General features: G+C 37.2%; 1 protein-coding gene across 11 annotated transcripts in view; it reads right to left on the bottom strand.

Moving 5' to 3' along the window:
- The window catches only part of LOC137250634 (peptidyl-prolyl cis-trans isomerase G), a 546,463-nt gene that overhangs the window by 83,060 nt on the left and 438,617 nt on the right, over positions 1-24,786 (bottom strand). For 6 of the 11 annotated variants that reach the window (XM_067783770.1, XM_067783771.1, XM_067783768.1 and 3 more), the window contains one exon: positions 8,733-8,999. The exons of the other annotated variants lie outside the window; for them this stretch is intronic. The gene's annotated coding sequence lies outside the window, so the exon portion shown is untranslated. The remainder of the gene's footprint in view (positions 1-8,732; positions 9,000-24,786) is intronic. 11 annotated transcript variants of the gene reach the window in all.

The following is a 24,786-nucleotide window of genomic DNA, read 5'->3' on the forward strand; positions in this document are numbered from 1 at the left end:
AAAAGAGGAGCTGCATATGATCCATCAATCAAGAAAGTCGTGGACAAAAGCGCGGGGCTGCAAAATTTCTAATATCATCTACAAAACCTACGATATTAGACACACAAAGTATTTCTGGGAAGAAAAGACTTAAGGCTCACCGTAGGCATACTAACTGGACACTACTTTCTGGTGTCACACGCTTACAAGTTAGGTATCGTCAGTGACAGAAGATGTAGAAAGTGCGAGTTGCAGGAAGAAATGGTTCATCACGTTCTGTGTTCGTGTCCTGCACTCGCCAGGTCAAGGCTTCAGTTATTAGGAGTGGCAGAGTTGCCAGATCTCATGGCAGCAATTAAGCTAGATCCTAAACAAATTCTAGTATTTGCTAAGAGGACGGAGTTATTCTATAACAAAAGTCCTGGTACTGAATTCAGTCAAGGTGAGGTTTTTATTCACCGGCCAGTGCAACCTAACCTAGTAAAAACTCCAGAGACTAATAAGAACAGAGAATGGTTAATGGTCCCGTAATAGTGAGGAGTCTCTTGGGGGGCTTTTCGACACACATTTCCCTGTGGAATATGACTCAGAAGAGCCAGAAAAGAGCATCTACATTTCTATCATTTTCAGCAAGATACAGGAGCAAAATACCCTCCAACAGCTTGGCTGCGTACCAAAAGAGAAATAATAGTATTGTGCTGAGCGCTTTGTTTTTTTCTATTTTCTAGAATTTTCAAATTTTATTCGAACCTCATCATCATTAATTGGCGCTGAACAGATCAAGCGATTTTAAAGGTTTCATAACAAGTCACGCTATTCTGTTTCGCGATATATGGAGGTAGTTGGGAGATCCAAGGCAGGTCCTGTCTTCCTTTAACTGAGTCGAGATTTCCCCTACCTCTGTTTCCAAACTGCCGGAGCGTCTTCGTTCATCCGAGTAACATGACCTATCCACGGAAGCCATAAATCAGGACAGGTATGATAAGCGACTTGTAGAGCATGATTTTCGTCCATTGAGAGAGAACTTTACATTGCACTTGCCTACTTACTGCCAGAGTAGCACTTGTTGGCAAGAGTAATCCTCCGTTTGATTTCTAAGCTGACTTTGTTTTTGCTGTTAATGCTTGTTGCAAAGTAGACCAAATGCTTCACAGTCTCGAATGTATGGGTTATTCGAACCTAGACTTGTATATAAGCTACAGCTATGTATACAAAAATACGACAAATTATTGAGCAGTACTCAATTCAATATTTGGATAGAAACGGTATGTGAGCGTGTTAAAGATTCATGAAATGTTATCTTAACGATGAAGCTACACACAAAATATTTTCATACATGTTTGGCAAGTAAGTATTAAAAAAGTAAATTTAAGCTTGCTTTTTCGGCCATGCCCTTATTATGTAACGAATATTCACACATTTTACTCTTTTATAGTATTCTCACACCAATTTTTAATAACCGTTACTAATTCTAAGTAAGTGGTGCTTGCAATTATGAACTAACTTAGTTCAAGGTTATTGCAAAGTAATAACGGCAGCAAAGTTCGTTGCTTAAGTCTTTTGTATCAACCACCAAGTGTGCACTTAAAAATTGCTTGAAAAAATTATACATTTGAAAAAATATAGACTAAAGTAAGCATAAAATAAGTTGAAATGTTTCACATAACTAATAACAAATAACTAATAAACAATACGCTTTAACGCCTCAACTCTTTTGTTGAAGGAAATAGTTTTATGGCCATTTTACTTACTTGATTTTGCTGCTTATTTTTTTCATAAGAAATGAGAATTTTGAATGCCAACGGAAGTTGAATTGTGGCAAGTTCGTGGTTGGGTGGTGAAAAAGAATAACATAAATTACTTATAATGTGTGGTCGTAACAACAAAAACACCATCTAAAAATGGTAAATAAAGAATTGGCTTGCATAAATTAGCGCAAGCACTTGTGTTGCATGTAAATGTGTATGTATTTTTGCTACATATATGATTTTTTGTTTGCGCCTGCGCGCACGCGTTGTGTGATTTAAGTGCTTGCTGCGCTGGTTACAATCATTTTAAGTACAAATATTTGTTTATTATTTTATCTTAACATATGTACGGGATTAACACGTGCATGTGTCTACTTGTCTTATTTTATTTGCTATGTAAATTAAGTTATTTGAGGTGTCGAGTGCACCTGTTGTGCAGCAGTCGGGTAAATATTTCTTTGGAATTTTCTTCCTTCGAAATATTTCGTTTTTTAATGACTATTTTTTGTTTGAAAAATTAAATAAATTTAAATTGCGTTACATTTCCGAGGAGACTTAGGCAGGCCTTTTCTACCAGTTTGCATCGTGCTGCTACTCTAACCTCAACAAAGTATACAATAACTTTATGGCATTTAATTACATTTGACTGATATTCTACCTCAGTATTGTTATGGTTGAGCTAAGAACAAAACTTAAAAAAATTTTGAAAGAGAGCGTTACCCGCCCCTGTCCAAAATACTTTTAATGCCATAAGTCTAACAAAAGTCTCCCAATACGAACGAAATTTGGCACATTTTTTTCATAATTCAATTGTTAAACTGCATTTTTACTCGCTCAAATTCATTAGTGGTAGCCTCTGTATCCTTTTTGCTTCGAACGAAAACGACTTCAGAATAGAACCATATATGTATTATTACGCAACCTTATAACACTATTAACCACACAAAGCACAGCTGGATATATAATGTTCGGTTTCACATAAACTTAGACTTTCTTACTTGTTTTTCCTAATTAAGCAGTATTAATTAAAATTTACGTTAGCAATTCCAACTGTTTATATAGCAAAATACCTAATTTCATTGAATACCAAAAGACTTAAGAAACGAACCTGAATTCACTTTATAAACAAAAGACTTAAGAAACAAACCCAACATACTTCACTAACAAAAGACGAACCCACTATAGTAGATGATATGCGCCCTAAGGTAGATCTGCCCACTACGAGTAAAACCTGAGCCAACCCTGCAAAAAATCGTCCGATTAATCCCTAAAGAGATTGATCTCCCATTGATTTCTTTTGTCTACATTTGGACATAATTGATCCTCTATAGTCCCTTTCGGGTGCAGTTGGTATTAGTCAGTTTGATATCTATGTAGCCCACTTTAAGAAATATTAAAAAAAAAGAACGACGAAGTAAAATAAAAACGATTACAGATGATTGAATCGAATTATGTAAGGAAAATGCGGAGCCCTATACCGAACCTAAATTACTAGGACTTAACGACTACGGCGGAGTAGGGGGTTACAATTTCGGAGAATACTTTTATTCCATTTGGAAAAGCGGGCGAAACAATTTACATCAAATAGATTTTGTGGCTTGGCAAACCCTTCGATTGTGTTTCTGACATGAAAAATGCGCCTGGGCCCTATTTGAGTCCTTATAGAACTGAAAATGGACTAGTCTTCTTATGTTCCCATATGGGTACAAAGAGGATTGGTCCTATCGATCCCTTTCGGGTATAAATTGGAACAATTAGTCTCTTCACAGGACATGCTCAAACAAAAGGGAACAGTTCAACACATACAAAGAGATCAAAGCTGGCATTGGTCGCATACCCCTTTGCGACTCATCCCGCATTCATAATATTTGACAAAGTCTGTGCACGTATATTCATACGTGTAACCATAAATATATACATACATATGTATGTTCATACTACGTATATAGGTCTGAATATAATTGATTTTATAAAAAAAGAAACAACTAATTATTTCTTAATGCACTCGCATCTGATTACTAACCGTGACACTTTGTTCCAATTGAACGCACAATCAGCACTTAACACCATTTCTTGGCAACTACAACAAAATGTAAGCAGAACAAATAAAAACAAGTAAGCAAGGCTAAGTTCGGGTGTAACCGAACATTACATACTCAGTTGAGAGCTGTGGAGACAAAGTAAGGGAAATCACCATGTTGTAAAAGGAACCTAGGGTAACCCTGGAATGTGTTTGTATTACATGTGTATCAAATGGAAGTTATTAAAGAGTATTTTAAGAGGAAGTGGGCCATAGATCTGTAGATGGACGCCATTTAGGGATATCGCCATAAAGGTGGACCAGGCCTGACTCGAGAATTTGTTTGTACGATATGGGTATCAAATGAAATGTGTTAATGAGTATTTTAAAAGGGAGTGGACCTTAGTTCTATAGGTGGACGTCTTTTCGAGATATCGCCATAAACGTGGACCAGGGGTGACTAGAATTTGTTTGTACTATATGGGTATCAAATGAAAGGTGTTAATGAGTATTTTAAAAGGGATTGGGCCTAAGTTCTATAGGTGGACGCATTTCGGAATATCGTTATAAAAGTGGACCTGGGTTGACTCTAGAATGCGTTTGTACAATATGGGTGTCAAACGAAAAGTGTAATAAGTGTTTTAAAAGGGAGTGGGCCTTTGTTCTATGGGTGGACGCCTTTTCGGGATATCGCCATAAACGTGGACCAGGGGTGACTCTAGAATTTGTTTGTACGATATGGGTATCAAATAAAATGTGTTAATGAGTATTTTAAAAGGGAGTGGACCTTAGTTCTATAGGTGGACGTCTTTTCGAGATATCGCCATAAACGTGGACCAGGGGTGACTAGAATTTGTTTGTACTATATGGGTATCAAATGAAAGGTGTTAATGAGTATTTTAAAAGGGATTGGGCCTAAGTTCTATAGGTGGACGCATTTCGGAATATCGTTATAAAAGTGGACCTGGGTTGACTCTAGAATGCGTTTGTACAATATGGGTGTCAAACGAAAAGTGTAATAAGTGTTTTAAAAGGGAGTGGGCCTTTGTTCTATGGGTGGACGCCTTTTCGGGATATCGCCATAAACGTGGACCAGGGGTGACTCTAGAATGCGTTTGTATAATATGGGTATCAAATGAAAGGTGCTAATGAGTATTTTAAAAGGGTTTGGGCTTTAGTTCTATAGGTGGACGCCTTTTCGAGATATCGCCATAAAGGTGGAATTTGTTTGTACGATATGGGTATCAAATGAAAGGTGTTAATGAGTATTTTAAAAGGGCGTGGGTCTTAGTTCTACAGGTGGACGCCTTTTCGAGATATCTCCATAAAGGTAGACCAGGGGTAAATCTAGAATTTGTTTGTACGATATGGGTATCAAATGAAAGGCGCTAAAGAGTATTTTAAAAGGGTTTGGGCTTTAGTTCTATAGGTGGACGCCTTTTCGAGATATCGCCATAAAGGTGGAATTTGTTTGTACGATATGGGTATCAAATGAAAGGTGTTAATGAGTATTTTAAAAGGGCGTGGGTCTTAGTTCTACAGGTGGACGCCTTTTCGAGATATCTCCATAAAGGTAGACCAGGGGTAAATCTAGAATTTGTTTGTACGATATGGGTATCAAATGAAAGGCGCTAAAGAGTATTTTAAGAGGAAGTGGGCCATAGATCTGTAGATGGACGCCATTTAGGGATATCGCCATAAAGGTGGACCAGGCCTGACTCGAGAATTTGTTTGTACGATATGGGTATCAAATAAAATGTGTTAATGAGTATTTTAAAAGGGAGTGGACCTTAGTTCTATAGGTGGACGTCTTTTCGAGATATCGCCATAAACGTGGACCAGGGGTGACTAGAATTTGTTTGTACTATATGGGTATCAAATGAAAGGTGTTAATGAGTATTTTAAAAGGGATTGGGCCTAAGTTCTATAGGTGGACGCATTTCGGAATATCGTTATAAAAGTGGACCTGGGTTGACTCTAGAATGCGTTTGTACAATATGGGTGTCAAACGAAAAGTGTAATAAGTGTTTTAAAAGGGAGTGGGCCTTTGTTCTATGGGTGGACGCCTTTTCGGGATATCGCCATAAACGTGGACCAGGGGTGACTCTAGAATGCGTTTGTATAATATGGGTATCAAATGAAAGGTGCTAATGAGTATTTTAAAAGGGTTTGGGCTTTAGTTCTATAGGTGGACGCCTTTTCGAGATATCGCCATAAAGGTGGAATTTGTTTGTACGATATGGGTATCAAATGAAAGGTGTTAATGAGTATTTTAAAAGGGCGTGGGTCTTAGTTCTACAGGTGGACGCCTTTTCGAGATATCTCCATAAAGGTAGACCAGGGGTAAATCTAGAATTTGTTTGTACGATATGGGTATCAAATGAAAGGCGCTAAAGAGTATTTTAAAAGGAAGTGGGCCTTAGTTCTATAGGTGGATGCCCTTCCGAGATATCGCCATCAAGGTGGGCCAGGGGTGACTCTAGAATTTTTGTTTACGATATGGGTATCAAATGAAAGGTGTTAATGAGTATTTTAAAAGGGTTTGGGCCATAGTTCTATAGGTGGACGCCTTTTCGTGATATCGCCATAAAGGTGGACCAGGGGTGATTCTAGAATTTGTTTGTACGATATGGGTATCAAATGAAAGGTGTTAATGAGTATTTTAAAAGGGCGTGGGTCTTAGTTCTATAGGTGGACGCCTTTTCGAGATATCTCCATAAAGGTAGACCAGGGGTGACTCTAGAATTTTTTGTACGATATGGGTATCAAATGAAAGGCGTTAATGAGTATTTTAAAAGGGAGTGGGCCTTAGTTCTATAGGTGGATGCCCTTTCGAGATATCGCCATAAAGGTAGACCAGGGGTAAATCTAGAATTTGTTTGTACGATATGGGTATCAAATGAAAGGCGCTAAAGAGTATTTTAAAAGGGAGTGGGCCTTAGTTCTATAGGTGGATGCCCTTTCGAGATATCGCCATCAAGGTGGGCCAGGGGTGACTCTAGAATTTTTGTGTACGATATGGGTATCAAACGAAAGGTGTTAATGAGTATTTTAAAAGGGTTTGGGCCATAATTCTATAGGTGGACGCCTTTTCGTGATATCGCCATAAAGGTGGACCAGGGGTGATTCTAGAATTTGTTTGTACGATATGGGTATCAAATAAAATGTGTTAATGAGTATTTTAAAAGGGAGTGGGCCTTAGTTCTATAGGTGGATGCTTTTTCGAGATATCGCCATAAAGGTAGACCAGGGGTGACTCTAGAATTTGTTTGTACGATATGGGTATCAAATAAAATGTGTTAATGAGTATTTTAAAAGGGAGTGGGCCTTAGTTCTATAGGTGGATGCCCTTTCGAGATATCGCCATAAAGGTAGACCAGGGGTAAATCTAGATTTTGTTTGTACGATATGGGTATCAAATGAAAGGCGCTAAAGAGTATTTTAAAAGGGAGTGGGCCTTAGTTCTATAGGTGGATGCCCTTTCGAGATATCGCCATCAAGGTGGGCCAGGGGTGACTCTAGAATTTTTGTGTACGATATGGGTATCAAATGAAAGGTGTTAATGAGTATTTTAAAAGGGTTTGGGCCATAATTCTATAGGTGGACGCCTTTTCGTGATATCGCCATAAAGGTGGACCAGGGGTGATTCTAGAATTTGTTTGTACGATATGGGTATCAAATAAAATGTGTTAATGAGTATTTTAAAAGGGAGTGGGCCTTAGTTCTATAGGTGGATGCCCTTTCGAGATATCGCCATAAAGGTAGACCAGGGGTAAATCTAGAAATTGTTTGTACGATATGGGTATCAAATGAAAGGCGCTAAAGAGTATTTTAAAAGGGAGTGGGCCTTAGTTCTATAGGTGGATGCCCTTTCGAGATATCGCCATCAAGGTGGGCCAGGGGTGACTCTAGAATTTTTGTGTACGATATGGGTATCAAATGAAAGGTGTTAATGAGTATTTTAAAAGGGTTTGGGCCATAATTCTATAGGTGGACGCCTTTTCGTGATATCGCCATAAAGGTGGACCAGGGGTGATTCTAGAATTTGTTTGTACGATATGGGTATCAAATAAAATGTGTTAATGAGTATTTTAAAAGGGAGTGGGCCTTAGTTCTATAGGTGGATGCCTTTTCGAGATATCGCCATAAAGGTGGGCCAGGGGTGACTCTAGAATTTTTTTGTACGATATGGGTATCAAATGAAAAGTGTTAATGAGTAATGATATCGAAAAAGTGGGCGTGGTTATTGTCCGATATCGTTCATTTTAAATAGCGATCTGAGATGAGTGCCCAGGAACCTATATACCAAATTTCATCAAGATACCTCAAAATTTACTCAAGTTATCGTGTTAACGGACAGACGGATGGACGGACGGGCGGACGGACGGACTGACATGGTTCAATCGAATTTTTTTTCGATACTGATGATTTTGATATATGGAAGTCTATATCTATCTCGATTCCTTTATACCTGTACAACCAACCGTTATGCAATCAAAGTTAATATACCCTGTGAGCTCTGCTCAACTGAGTATAATAATAAACAACAACAAAATACTACTTAAAATAAACCGAAGGAAAGTGTGTTACTTTACCAAAGTTACGGTCATTGACTCTTGAAGTAATTTTAATTACGCATTAGCCCCCATTGTGAAAATGAAGTAATTCCATTACGTAATGCGTAAAATTTATGAATTCCAAAAATTTAATTGAGCATTTAATAAAACCAAATATTTATATATTTTTTTTACAATAACTGAAATCTCGCTTTACAAATTTATAATTCACAAATATGCCGCTGGCAATAAATAGTTTCCAGTGCTTGAGCTGGCCATACAAATCGAATTGAAAACAAAGCAAAATAAATTTATTCAAACATGTTATTTACATGAGACACCCTTTTTTGTATAAAGAGCTTTTTTATGCTTTTTAATTTAAATGCGTATGTACTAAATGTAAGTTTTGAGCATTTTTTACTTAGTTACTTGGAATACTCTTGGGTCTGGATTTTGTTAATTTTAGCAATTTTTTTTCTGAAGTCATTGAACTCGATTGGATGCGCACCAGATTTGATAGCGCGAAATTTTGTTTTTCGCTTTTTTGCATTTTTAATGTGCGTATGTACATTAGGGTGACTCTTTTGGATTTTAAATTTCGCCACCTAGGAAAATGCGAATAGCGCATAAACGGATATATACGAAGTCTTATGCCAATATATTTAGAGTACGAGGTTGTTCGAGTAACTTGAAGTCCTGAAAAAGGAAGAACTTTAACATTTGAAGTGTTCATAATACTTTATCCTAGAAATGTTTACTCCTTTTCAAAGCAAGTTTTATGTCTTTTATTAAAATTCCTACAATCTTAGATTAATAACAGAGCTACAGACTAAAACATAATTTAAATAAAAAAGTTTTTTTTCATTCATTATTATTATTATTATTAGGCCTGGAAGCACTGCGCGCTTTGTGAAGATCTATTGTGCATTACCTTTCAACCTAATTTTGTATGTGGAGGTCTTTAATGTATCTAAGTACCTCCTCAGGATTTGTACTCCATACCACAAGGGTATTAAGAGTCACACCACCTAGATGGGGGAGTCTCTGCTTTGCCAGAGCGACGCATTCGCAGAGAATGTGAACCAGCGTTTCATCCTGCAGCTCACAGAAACGACAAATTTGAGTATCGGATAGATTTAGCTTAGTTAGGTGATATCATACACAACAGTGTCCTGTATAGTAACCAGTTAGAGTTCGTAGGTCCTCCCTGCTTAGATAAATGAGTTTGACTGATACTTTCGTTGCCGGATGTATAAACAGTTTGGGCTGTCTTTGCCCTGTGCATAAGATTTTTGGACCACAGAATGCTGCAGTAGCATCCTGCTTGGCAAGGTCATTCGCATGTTTAATACCCTCATTTCGCTGATGCCCGGGAACCCATCTGAACAAAACCTTCTTTTAGCTTCCAGGTCATTAAGGATTTCAATGCAGTTATCCACTAGCTTAGATGTAATTAAGTAGGATTGCAAGGCACGCTGGGCCGCCTGGCTGTCCGATATAATGTAGATGCTGTTCGAGGTTGAGTCTTTCCGTAGACATTCTCTACCACAAACTTCTATTGCATGGATTTCTGCCTGAAATATGGTGGAGTACCATTCCATTGGTATCGATTTCTTGAACTTCGGTCCAAAGATGGCATCTCCCGTTCTGCCTTCGAATTTCAATCCACCCAAGAACCTCTGAGTCAGGGATTATAAGAATTCCCTGTTTCTCAGTGGGTTCTGTCCACAATGGGCACTTCAAAGTTCTGTCAGACTTCAAGCTTAGGTGATGTTATGTCACTTAGTTGTAACTTGGGATTTCCTATGAATTTTCTTATTACTTTCATATTTCCTTTCCTGTTTCCTAGCGTCATTCATTGTATAGAAGAAAATGACCAACACCCGTCACGAAAAAAATTCTTAAAATCAAACAGAAGCCGAAAGCATTTTGAAACTTGCACGTCGTGAAAGTCAAATTGATTGAGCTAAACATTTTTGTAATTTTAACTTTAAGATCGAGAATCGGGCCACTTTGGAAAATAAGGGTCACCCTAATGTACATATGTAAAGTTATGTATATATTTTCACAAAGGTATAAAGCAACATTGAATTCATTTGTTACGCTATTATACTGTCGTTTTACTTTGAAATTAATAGAACGTTTATACGTAAAAAAGTTTGAAGAGTTCGTGTCTTAAGTCTTTTGTTTTATGAGTGATTGGGTATACTTTATATCTGCAAATATTTTTTTTTATCCAAGTAACTCTTGCTACCTTTTTTTTACCTTTTCGACAAAAAAATAAGATTTGTTGTTTTCCAAGCACAAGCTCATCAATTTTTTCCAGAAGCATTTAAAACTTTTTTGCTGTGATGTTGCAAGTGAGCACACAAACTACAAATCTCTAGTCGTGTCGGACACACGATGCTGCAATATACTAATATTTCATACAGGAAGCTGCTACGCAGTCGCTTCTTCAAGTCTACAGCCTCATAAATTGCTGCCTGCGTGATGCAATCAATTTGCATATGAAAATAGAAAGAAGAAACAAAACAAACTAAAAAAACATATAAACAGGAAAAATTATTAATCATGAAAAACAGTTAAAATATATCACATAAGCGTGTTGAAAATTTTTTTCTCGACTTGCAGTTTAATAAATACTTCAAGGCTATCTTGAATTTCACATTTCACATGCCTGGTTGCTATTACATTACGCAAATTGTCCAGGGTTGATAAAGTATAAACATCATATTGTTAAATATATTTGTTGTGCCTTCTTAGTGTAAACAGCAATCTAAAGTAAGGGGCATGGAAGTTGCGCATATGAAAAAAAGACGGGAGTACGAAATGCGTGTGAAGCTCGATATGTAATCACATAGGTGGACGTCCAAAGAGCGAAGGTTTTTAAGTGACTGAAGTTGAGAAGAGTTTCTTCAGCTTCTTATAGCCAATATGAACAATTTATTTTTTTAATATCTGCGTGTTATCGATACCGAATTATTATAGTCGAGTTGTCGCTATATTATCGCCGAATCTTCGACTCATTATTGATTTCATATCCGGGAGTTATCGACAGGTTAAAGCTGATAACACGTTGATAAATTTTTGATAACAAATCGATAACAGATGGATAACAAACCGATAACATTTCTTTATATAATGGATGACTTTTTGATAAAAAGTCTATAGTTTTTCAGTAGGGAATCGATACATTTTTGATGACTTATCAATAAAAATAGAAAATAAATGCAAAGCGAGATAACCTCCGGAGAGTTTTAGGCCGACTTTCTCTTCCAATTTGTGACGTGATCCTTTTAATTTTTCCTACAAATTGGCGAGGCGGGACCTACATGTTTTATGCCGACTTTGAATAGCATCTGTCGAGGGCGACCGCGCTTGGAAAAACTTTATTCTAATGGAAAAAAATTTTCTCTAAATTTTCGATGTTGCTTTGACCTGGGCTGGAACGTAGGAGCTTCGGTGTGGTAGACGGAGCACGCTACCATCATACCACGGCGGCCTCTGTGATAAACAATAGTAAACTTTTCTACAGTAAATCAATAAATATATTTTAACATATCAATGAATAACAATTCACACAGGATAATCTTTGCTTTCGATGGCACATTTATAACTCTTCAATATCAAACCGATAACTCGTCTATATCTCGCCGATAACAGAAGTATAAAAAACCGATAACTCATCGAAAATTAAGTTCTTTGATAAAAAATTGATAACACGCCGTCCGTTTTCGGCTTTCGTTTTTGATTCAGATCCCCTTTTTCTCTCTCCCCGCCTGTTCTTTTTTTCTCTCATTTAGTTCCTTTCCCTTTTTTAACTTTTTTCTTTTCCTTACCTTTTCTTGTCTTTCCTTTCTCTTCCTTCACTTTCTTCTCCTTCATTTGACTTCACAAACATGAGAATAGCCATAAAAATCGTCACTGTCATCCACATCATTATCAACATTTGTTGTTATGCTATTCTTTTCCTTCCTTTTCCATCTTTTTTACATTTCCTATTTTTCCTTTGTCTTGTGAAATATCGTAGTTATGTTCGTAGTCATATCCATAGCAGCAGTTATGGTTGTAGAAGTGGCCATAGTTGTGGTTGTTGTTGTTGTTGTTGTAGCGATAAAGACACTAAAGTATAAGCCCGACTATCTCGGAAACGATTTAGGCCATCCCGCTCCATCCCTAGTTCAATGAGGAACCTTCCGCAGTTGTATCGTAGTTATAAGCGTAAATATATGTGGAACGTAAACAATTTAAGGATAACGAGCCGGACCCGTGCGCATCTTGCGCAACAAAAATAAAAGTCTCATATCAAATATCAACGGAAATCAGCTGTTCTATCAATCAAACATCTATAAACTTACAGTGCTAGCTCAAATCAAATATTGACAATAGTACCATAGTACAAATAGATTTCTTTGTGTGCTAACAATCGTGTATTTTTAACAAATTATTTTAATAAAATATAGCTAAACAAAAGCACTACGACTAATAACGCACTACGGCTAATAGCACGAATCCCCATCTTTACAACCAAAACTTTATTTATAGATTTGGATTCCAAATAAGAGCGAAAAGGGGATCTGTATATAAAAAAAGCAATTATAAATAATATATATGATATGATAAAGCGCATTAGCCTACTTCAACCACCTCATCTAAACTCCCCTTCAAAACATTTCCCTTGCCCTCCCTGCACCTCACTTTAGTCCCTCTTGCTTGCTAATTGGCTGAGTTTTGTAGCTGCTTGAGCTGGACGGGTAGAAGTGACGTGGAATGGAGGCAGATTATCTAACGCTCGTGGCCTGACAAGAGCTATTTTGATTTTAAAACCTTTTCCAAAATCTTTTCAAGTATTTCAGCCGACACCGCAGTATATAAGCAGAGGAAGGGTGAGAATTCCACTGTGTTGTTAGAGTCAGGTGGATGAAAACTTGAACTACCTTGGTGATCCCAATTGGCGTAAGTTATCGCGAAACAGGAATAGCTGGCTAGACTTGTTACCAAACGGCCAAAATCGCTTAGGCGGCTAAGCACCATTTACTGATGATAGAAAGTAGATTTTAGAGTGAAAATTGTACCGCAAACAATCTATATCAGATAGATCCATCCAGTCTATCTTGTCATAAAAAAAAAAAAAACAGCTTATAACTTCAGTCTTGCTCCGTAAAACAGGTACATCGCACCTCGCAATTTGACTTAATTTAAATTTAGTTACATATTGAAAGGTGTATAAAGTTGTGGGATATTGATATTTATCTGCCTGTCTCGGCCTTGAAAAAGTGGCCTTTTGACGTGGTGAAAAACCGTGATGCTATGTACACGATTTTGTAAGTAATCGCCTATTTACAGTAAGCGCTCTTAATTAATTAATTATTATACTAACAGTTTCATTTATGGCATCATGTTTGGCTACCACCAAATCCAAGCACATTTTTCCGGATTGGCGCGACGACCGTTCATTGACTTAATAAAAGTCCGGCAAAGCATATTCTTCCTTGAGCACCATTTGCCTAGTTGCTCTCATTAGTATCTCTCTCATGATACACTTGCTAAATACTCTAAACTATGGGCCACACAACTTTAGCTCGTTTCTGTTGAGTATAGTAGCAATACTTGGGCTACTTCAAATTAGATTGTCATTCGAAACTGTCAGCAAAATGCTCTAAAAGGAGCTGAAAGAAACGATGTAAGACTATAGCGAAGACTGATTCTTCAGGCGTTGGTTTCACATTACAATTATGTTTTTAATAGGGTTCCCGGGGCACAACCCAGCAAAATAGTTTACGGGTTATTTTTAGATAAGGCTTGGGGCATGTTAATGGTTCTTCAGACCAAGCCTCTGGGTTCTTGTTGTTGTTGTAGCGATAATAACACTCCCCGAAGGTGAGAGTGATATTGATGTTGATTGTCCTTTTCCGGATAGAGATCTGGTACGTTCCGGTAACAAGCACCCTTAAGGTACTAGCCCGACCATCTCGGGAACGATTTCGTATGACCACATGAAACCGTCTAGGCCTTACCGCCCTCTTTTCCCCTAGATTTATGAAGGATTTGGGATCGCCAGAGGCTCGGCTGCTAAAGGAATAGGGTTCGCCACGGGCAGGTGAGGTTGACAATTGTGTAGGAGAAGCTATAAATTGTGCTGGCAACCCCTTGAAAGGGTTGCGTTACACAACCCCTTGCATAAATTTGGTATTTTAGTCATCTCTCACGACAGGGATACCTACCGCGGGTATATTCTAAGCGTCCTACCCGCTGGGGGTAAGCGATCTGTGTTCTAAGATAGCAGTGTCATTACAGTGCTTACGAAGATGTCCATTATTTTACCTGGGAGCGGTGCTGCATCAAGTACTTTTCCGCAAGAATGGCTCGATGTTTCAACATTTCATTTCACTGTTTTTATTGAGTGTTTTCGTCTAATGTCGGTTCTAGTATCATAGGAAATCTTACTTTTTAGTTATGAGTCCAGTGTTTCGACAGTCTGGTTTCTATTAGACAACATACATTTTTTCTGGGTTCCAGGGCATTTAGTAGATGGCAAAAAAATGATGTAAGAGCTGCAAATAAGGGCGCAACCCTCGAAGTAATTACCATAGACTTTAGATCAGCTGAGATTATAATAACGTGGGTGTTGGGGATGATCAATCAAGTAGGAAAGGCGTGAAATCATGGGTGGGGCTGCAGAGTGCCGAAGGTTATGTACAAGTCACATGACACTGCACAAAAAAGCTAGACTTACCCCGGAAGCGTAAAATAGTGGGCAGGCAAGGGTGATAACTGTTTACTTGTTTGTCATGAAAAATAAAATTAAAATAGTTTTAATAGTTAGAGGCGAATAATCTCTGCGCTATCTGAATTCTTTAAAATAAAACAGTAAATGCTGCAATTGTGATTGCTAGAGTGCATTTTACTGCAGCTGCTTACTTACATAAATATATCATTGTTGATTTGAGCCTGACGTGTTTGCACGCAATTAAAGATGCATAAGTATTTTGTTCTAAGCTTATATTCAGCACACATACATATATACACACACACTCTTAGTTGTACCTCTATGACTACTTTCTCATTTACATATTTTTCTGGTCGTTCGTGACGCAAGGCCTGCATTATCAGTGCACAGTTAACTGTATTTTTTTTAAATATAATTACCACATTGTGTGGTATTCTCGTTGAGATATTAGAAACACAAGAGCAAAAGAAGTTGATTCGGAAGTATTAGTCTGTAGCAAAGTTAGCGTAGTTCCTGTTACAACATGTCATTCCACGATGTCAAGAGTCGCACTGATGATCTTGTAATTGTGCTTTGGCCTGCCAAATGATTATTTTGCTGCTACCGCAAATTAATAAGGCGGAAGAGCACTTATGCGTGGTTGTAACAATGGTGACAACATGGCAGATGAGGCATTCATTCACGGGTGGGAAATGTATTCATTGAGCTCTTAGATTGTGTGAGATTGAAGTGGTAGCGCCTTACATAGACTGAATGTGCCCATAGTGCTACCAAAATTTGTTCAATTACCAATCAGAAAATTACAGCTTTGCAAAAGGAGCTACTTTATGAGAAAACTGCATCAACTAGTCAAATGCTAGAAGCATTGGTGTACCCATCTTATTAATAGCTGGAATGATAGTTTCGCGAGCTCGCATTTCCTTTATCTGTTTTCACTGACTTGGCCTTATTTGAACCGTCACCCCAGGGTTAGGAGACGCCTGATGGTCCTGAATTCTCCTCTTCTAACAAATCGACGCAGTTATGTTATACTAATATCATAAAAGTTATGTAAATTGTTAGAGATTTTTGCTGATTGATTGATCATATGCAGCTCATGTTATTTTTATTCCTCCCGAATGGTTTTTCACATCTAATACGCATATCGATCGATAGGCGCATCATCCTGTTCCAATTGATCGACATTTTTGTTATACTCTGTCTCTTCCCTATGTTCCGGTACCCAATTTACAATTGTTTCAGCTGCATAGCAGAGAACATCTCAAGTTAAACTAATTACAAGTTATAGCCGTCTTTCGATGATGCTCCTGGTAGCACGCGTAGTACAATTACTTGTTTAACCAAATTCCATAAACAGCAGGCAGTCCAAGTATCTAATCAGAAGAACTCGTTGGAGTATATTACAACGAGCCCGAGCTGTTTATAAAATTAAGAACACTTGGAATTGCTATGTCCGTAGGGAGGTTACGATGTTCTATAAAGAGAGTTCCAAAGGATCTAAGATATGTTCTAGCTAGAGCAAGTTATTTAAACAGAAGGCCTTTTCGTTAGTTACTTCTTACCAGCTTCTGCACAGGTCACTATGCAGAATACCCAAATTTCCGAATGTGTGCCTAAAGCCCAGTTACCGCTACAAGTTTATCTTGTTGTTGTTGTGTTAACAGTGTTAAGTTTATCGAATTAAGATCGAATTTTTAGTTGACTCCCTTCCTGCTCTCATTGTAGTCTGATCATGTAGCTCTTGATATTGCACAGCCCGTGGAATTCTTTCACTTTGGATAAGCATTGTAAAAGTAGAAATTTCGATTTTGCGTCTTAGATGCGCGTAGGGTTATGCCTACACCGACGACTGTTATTTCCTCATTTCTTTGCCTTCTTCCTCATTTCGATTCCTTTATGACACGGAACACAAATAATGGATATTCCTAGGGTGTCGGTTAGCGCGTGTAAAGGTGGTATGCACGTCCGTACTAGCTTTAAACTTGTGTTTGACTTAGCTAGTGCTTTTATTGCTGATTGGTTGTCAGGTAAAACAGTTGCCTTGTTAGTTATGTTCCGGACCTCGAACGATTTGCAAGTTTGCCAAATTGGAAGCAGTTCTGATTGAAGCACATTTCAACATGCCGCAACTTGCAAAAAGACGCCAGGCGCTACACCTGGTCCCATTATCAGTACGAACCGTACTCTCTCTCCAATCATGATGAGCTGTTTCCGAACGAAATGTTACCGCCCGAAGTAATCTTAGGATACTCCCTTCCCCTTTCTGAATATCTATCCAGCAGAAGTTCCTTCAATCTTAGTGCGAAAGCAGGCTTAGGGGGATCAAGGCCGCTTGTGGCCATGAAGAGTAGCACATCTATCTTCGCTAGTTTTAGCCTAAGGCCACAACCCAGTGCTACCCTACTTAGTTTGCCACAGTTTTTGTTCATAGTTTCACTGATCGTGGAATAGATTGGCCTCAAAATAAGAATATCTAAATTATCAGCGTACACCATTTGTATCAAGTTTTACGCGTTTTATAATATTTAGCAATGAGCCCCACCTTGTGGGGTGCCTCTACATATCTGCTTACTAATTTTCGCTACTCTAGCCTAGCTGATATTTCTGCCTTACCGAAGGAAGAATCTATCCCGTCGAGTTTCACGTTTTTGAAAGCGCCTTCCACATCAACAGACGCTGCCAGAGTAAATTGTATATGCAGATGTGATTTCCCCATTGAAAGAGGGGAGCCTTATCAAGAACTTCCGAAGGATGTAAAACTTAATGGTCTGAAATATTTGGCCTGTTCATTTTCCCTTTTGCCCAACTTTGGTATGCAAACCACCCTTGATTTCTTCATCGAGAAGGAAATGTGGCTGTAACGAATGCATTCAGTGATGCTATCTTTTGGTACTTTAAACAAAAAGTGTTCTATAATTTTTAAGGAAACATTTAAATTTGATTGGTTATGGCATTAAAATTTGATTCGAAACAAACCTTTTTTACATACATTTTACATTCACATAATTTTATTATTAAACTGAATAAAATTAAATAAAATTTTAACATTCAAAATGTCATGCAATTCAGAAATTTCAATTAAAATGCAAACCGAAATAACATCGAATGCAATACTAAAGCAATAAACGAGTACGTGTCTTAAGTCTTCAGTTTTATATTGCTTTGTTTCGTTGAAACGAAAGAGGCAAGGCCATTTGCAATGCCAAATGAATTTTCTAATTTCTTGGCATATTCACAATTCAACAAAAGACAAGCGCCTTTCGAAATGTTTGTATGTAAATTTTATGATTGCTACAACAAATTGATTGAGCAGACGATTTCGATGAAGTGACTGTTAAATTAAAATTCAACAAATTCGCATAAAATGCAATTTGAGTGCGATTGTGATTGCAGAGTATTTTTGCATGTAGTGATATCAAGGCCAAAAGCTCACTATCAAAGATTGCAAAAATATATTGATATATAAAATTAAATTAATAGGAAAAAAATTTAAGGGAAATTGCCAAAAAATTTAAATGAAAGAGAAGTTAGCCAAATTAATTTGATTATACTTAAGCAGAGCTCATTTCCATTTTTGTTAACTGCTAATATTTGACACGATTTTTACGATTCAATTTCTTCAACATGTTTATCCTTGTTTTTGTAGCGATAAAGACACTACCCGAAGGTTTTAAGTAGTGTTATCGACTTGGCGGTTCTTTGCCGGATATAAATCCGGTACGTTCCGGTAATAAGCACATTAAGGTACAAGCCCGACCATCTCGGGAAAAATTTGATATGACCACATTGAACTTTCTAGCCCATCACATCCCCACCCCCGAATTCCATGAGAAGCTTGGAGTCGCCATAGCCTTGGCTGCTAAAGCAACCGGATTCGTCAGGGGTAAGTGAGCTTGACAATTGGGTTGGAGAACCTATAAATTGCGCTGGCAAACTCACTAAAGGATTGCACTACACAGCGCCTTGAATTATTTGTTTATATTAGTCACCTCTTTCGGTAGGCATTCCTGCTGCGGTCTGCCCATCTGTTAACACGATAACTTGGGCAAATATTGAGATATTTTCATCAAATTAGGTTTACCAGCTTATCTGGACCCAGAGCGCAATCGGACGATAATCATGCCCACTTTTCGATATCGAAAATAGAAAAAATGAGATAATTCAAAAACGAATACCGCTAAGCCAATGAAATTTGGTAGGTAGATTGGCTTTATGACGCAAATCATAAATTTCAAAAAAATTTGGGAATATGGGCTTGGAACCACCCACATTTAAAAGAAGAAAATTCTGAAGTTTATTAAGCCGTAAATCAAACGTCGTTAAAGATATTTCATTGAAATTTGGCCGAAACACTACCCTTGCCAAATTATATAGACTGAGTGAAGATAATCAGAGATGTTTAAAGACCATGCCCAATTTTCCTAAAGGTCTTATTACTCAGCCTTATAACACTACTAACCACAAAAAGCAAAAAACAACAGCGTTTCAAGTGCACACCTGGGTATGTAATGTTCGAGTTTACCCGAACTTAGTCTTTCTTACTTGTTTGTACTCACACCAGCTTTTTGGGTGAAGCATTTTTTATTTAATCTTCAATCTAAGATGCTAGGTTTTCTTTATTTATTTCAGGTGGGTACACTCTAAGTTTATAACTCAATTGTTGAATATAAAGGTTTTGCTAACTTGAACAATTCATTGATATGAAAAATCGTTAAAAGTTTATAATGGCATAAAAATAAGTTTGAAAGTAAAATATTAAAGGTCATACATATATGTATTTATTTCGAATAGAGGGAAATCAAATTTGCATTTAAGTTTGTTTGTCAAATATTCAAATGAATAGCACGATTTTAAAATATTATGTGCGATTAGAAATCAAAATGGTTGCACAGTTTTTAATAGGGGATAGATTGTTTCCGAATTAAATGCACGCATTGACCAAAGGAAAGTTTGCCATCGAAAAGCTGGTTACAAAAGAGAGACTTTTGATTATTCCACTCGGCTTTCACGCCCTCTTGTTATGAGCAATCATTGGGATTCAAGTGGTTAATAAGCACACTACAAAGCTTTCTAGCTTCAAAGCTTCCGCAACCCAATTGTCAACCTGACCTACGCGAGGGGAATTCTGTTACTAATATGAATGTTTCATACACATATTTAGAAGGAGAGGCTCTGGCGACCCCAAATTCCTAATGGAACATAGAAGGTTAAATGTGGTCATATTAATCGTTTCCGAGATGGTCGGGCTAGTAACTTAATGGAGCTTTGTTATCGGAACGTATGGAATCTATATCCGGCAAAGGACGATCAACATCGATAGTACTCCCCAAAACATTCGGGGAGTGTCTTTATCGTTAACATAACCACAAAAATAACAATACGAGCAATCATTTTAACTGGTGGTGGAACCGATCAGTGGTGATGGAACTGATCAGTGGTGATGCATTGCTCATTCACTACATACTTCCGCCACCATCGGCTTCCAGTGAATAAAGAAAAACCACTTGTCCGATAAGAATTTCGCGCAGTGTAGGAAAAAAGCACGAGTACCTAGTACTCCTGAATTTCGATGTATATGCATACAGGTCTACGTCCAGAAAAATAATGTTTTTAAATCAACTGGAGCTCGCCCAGGTGTTGAAGTTCAATTACAACAGAGATATGTAACTTCACAAGAGAAAATAATTGCGGTGTTTTGGAGTAGAGCTTCGTCGACTTTTTATCGGAAGAAATCGCTACCAACAAGCCCTATTCTTTTATTATAGACTTGGTATCAAGTTGAATTTTGTCGAGTTATATTTTTCATAGCCTAGTCATCGCCCTTTTATTGGTTTTTATCGGCTAGTCAAAGGACTGGCCACAGATGTGTCATTGTCTTGAAGCTCTATCGAACAAACCGATAACAAGCTGATAGCAAATTTCTAACACTACGATGAGAAACCCATAACTTTTCGATACCAAATCGACAACTTTATGATAACATATCGATAACTTATCGATAAATGATTCGATAACTTTTTTTAAACATATCGATCACTTTTCTACAGTAAATCGGTATGCCTTTGATAAAATATCCACAACTTTTCGATAAAAATGGATTAACTCTTGATAGTATGCCGGCAGCTTTTCGATAGATAAATCGATAACTTTTCGATAAATAAGTGATAACAAATCGATAGATTTTTGATAAACTATCCACACCTTTTCAATAAATTATCGATATTATTTTGATAAAAAATTGAAACTTTGACATTGATAGCTTCTAGAATAATAATCGATAAGTCGAAATTTTCTTGATAGCATATAGGTAGAAATTGATAACTTTTTTAAAGCTAATCGATAACATTTCAATAATAAATCGACCACTTTCCTTAAAGCCAATAACTCATTAATAAAAAATTGTTCATTACCGATAACTAATCGTTAACAAACCATTAACACTTCGTTGACAATGCCTAATTTGCTATTTGATCTCCCTCGCATCCACCCTACCACGTACATTTTTCCCACATTGGGTAAGTGTATTACGCTTACATTAGCCGTGTTTTTTAACACGCGCGTATACGTTTCGTTTGCGCGTGTTAAAAAACGCCTATCTTCGCTTAGATAATGCTTAGGAGACCCATCTAGCGGCTGTGGTAAAACAACTAGCTACAGCAACAGGGTGTACCGAAAAGCGGAGACGCAACGCTCTGATGGCCATAGGGTATAACATATAGCTGAATCAGTTGCGATGAATTGTGGACACACATATAATACATAGAATTAGTGTACAGGGTGAAACAAAGACACATATTTCAGTTACATCTGAGTATAATGCGTATTGAAATTTAGTAGGACAAAATTTATGCGCAGCAATTTCAGAGGTGTATTTATAGTTTGTCTCTTAGCAGTCAATATAAAGTTTAAGCGTAAACGGATATACGCGTGTTAAAAAACACGGCTATTCTATATTCTCACATACAGCATACCACTTCCAAAGACTACGCTTTCCTTAATCTTACATTCTGGATGGTGTAGAGAAACCGTAAGAAAAGATTCCTACACATTACAAAAATTTCAGTTGAAAGCCGGCTGGGTGCTGCAAATGACGTATACATCTAGTTGTGTTTTTATCTACATATATTGTTCATGTCATAAAGACTATGGCTATGTATTTAGTCCACTATAATGTCAAGTTTCGTAAGCCGAAAAGGGAGAAAGGACTGTGAAGATAAACCTGTTCTTTGTAGCAAGTGGCCATTCCAAAGTGAAATCCTCTCCTATATCTATATAGCCTGATCAGGCCTCGTCGAGAGAAGATGGCTCTTAGAGTATTCAAGAGAAAATTTCTGTGGAAGACGTATGATCATGTCCGCGAAGCCAATGACGTACCGAGAAATGTTTAAGGATAGCCTGTATTAACTTTATGTGCTCATGTCATACGGGAATGAAAAAAAGTCTGGGTGGTTCAGATGAATGGAGACTTGAACTTGTATTGTGCTTCCAGTTGGCATGAATCTATAAGGAATAACTGGTGAGCCTAGTTACACAAAGACCAAAATAATTCCTAAGTTTTTTTTTGTTCAGGAATGATGAATTGTGTGATATCAGGTCAGTATAATACGCAGGGTCAATCTATATACATATCTGTATATGAGAATGTCTGTATGTTGTTTAGTAATGTCATGTAATGGCGCCTAAACTACAAAACTTAATAACTTAAAAATTGCACATGCTTATATAGTTTCCCCCACGGAAGTCTCTCGGCATACTTTATTCTCGCTATGTTATCTCGAGATATAGACCAAAGCCTGGACACGGGTACCCCAAGCATGTGTTTATAACCTATCGATATCAAATGATAGCTGTTGTTAAGTGCTTTAGTACACGGTAATTTTTCGTACCCTTGGGTGACTAGGGTCTAGCCAAAACGTGAACCTGAATACCCCTAGAATGTGTTTATACAAAATGGATGTCAAATGAAAGCTGTTGATGAAAACTTTATAGAAAGTATTTTTTATTGTGATATTCGGTTCTTTCCGGAAAGTGGACCAGGGACCGATTCTATTCGATTTGGCTGAAATTGGGCATATAGGTAGTCCCTTGCCTAGATTAGTATTCATGACACTTTTTTCGGGAAATGGAGCACGGACCGACTGGGACTGGGACTGAGATTCGGAATTGGACTGGAACTGCGACTGGGACTAGGAGCAAGGGGTGGAGAAGAACTAGAGATAAGAGAAAAGATGAAAAGTAAAAGAGATAGATTTAGACGAAGATAGAGAGATATGGGTAGATGGAGCGGAAAAGAAGTGAGGGAAAAGATAGAGAGGGACAAAGGGACGCAGAAAAAAAAGGCAGAAGGAAGGATGGATAAAAAGATAAGGAAAAGTGCTAGAGAGGGGAACGGAGGGGAAGGGAGAGTAAGAGGTAAAAACTAGGCCGAACAACGTCTGCCGGGTCTGCTAGTAATCCTAATATATCCCAGGCAGCATTTTTTGATCAAAAAATATTTAAATATCATACCCCAAGATGATTAAAAACGTTCAAATTTAGAGCATTTTCTGTTCGAAAATTAATGCATCGTCGGGAGAAAAATGTACCATAAATGTGATTATTCGCTTTTTATTCATATTTGATATCATTGTAAAATCGAGCTTTAATTGTTTTAGAGTAATATTTGACTACTTTTCACAGTAATTTTCTGATCATATTCGTGAACATATTTCAATCGTTTGGGTGAGATTTTTGAATCATTTTTGAATGCGATTCTGATGCATTTATTCTTCATATCTCATTGAAAATAAGATACTACATAAAAATTTTATTTCATCAGGGGAAGAAAGCATGAGGAAGTGAGCTATTTGAACCACAGGTAGGTAACTCGTAAACAAACTTGACCGATATACACCTGCGACAACAACATCCAACATCACCTACGATCGTCAATATCTTAAAATACGATACGGTACGGGATGTTGAAGACATATACATGGACATCTGTCAAGAGAGTTTCACTTACCTTGGGTTCAAATAGCTCACAACTTTTGTATTGTCCAACTATGTATTATGTATTTTCTGGGAAGCCGAAGGTGGAGAAATGGTTGGGCAAATCTTCGGGCACGAGCAGCATTTGCATTACATTGTCTTGAAGAATGTCTTAATAATACAAATTTTATATACATATTTTTTTTTGAACTTCATAATTGCAAAAATGTGTGTATGTGAAAAAAAAAGATTTTCAATGAAAAGTAAAATTTTAACAAGTATAAAATTCATTATTCAGTCAACAATTATAGTCAGAAAAGATTCAGAAAGCTGAATTAAAAATGATTATAAATTTTTAATCGCCTAGAGTAAACACATTTGATTCAAATATGATTCCAAAATGTGATTGAAAAACTATATTCAGTTTTTGATCATCAAAGGTAAGCGTTTTTGATTATTCTTTTTGTTGGTTTTTATTAAATATTAAAATTTAGTCATCAAAGGACTTCAAAAATGATTCCAAAAAGTGATCGAAAAATGCTTTTCAGTTTTTGATCATCAAAAGTATTCAAATTTGATTATTTCTTTTGTTCAGTTGTATGATAACTCATTATTTAGTAAGAAAGAGTAATCAAATTTTATTTATATGTAGGGCAATTCAAAATTTAATCATCCAAATGCTGAGTGGGATGCTGTTTTGTATTTCAGAAGCTTAATGTGCGTATATGTAATAGAAAAAACTCTAACGATTGTCATGTCGTACAAGAAACAATACAAATTTTT

The sequence above is a fragment of the Eurosta solidaginis genome, chromosome 4 (genome assembly GCF_040869045.1).
Source record: "Eurosta solidaginis isolate ZX-2024a chromosome 4, ASM4086904v1, whole genome shotgun sequence".
NCBI lineage: Eukaryota > Metazoa > Arthropoda > Insecta > Diptera > Tephritidae > Eurosta > Eurosta solidaginis.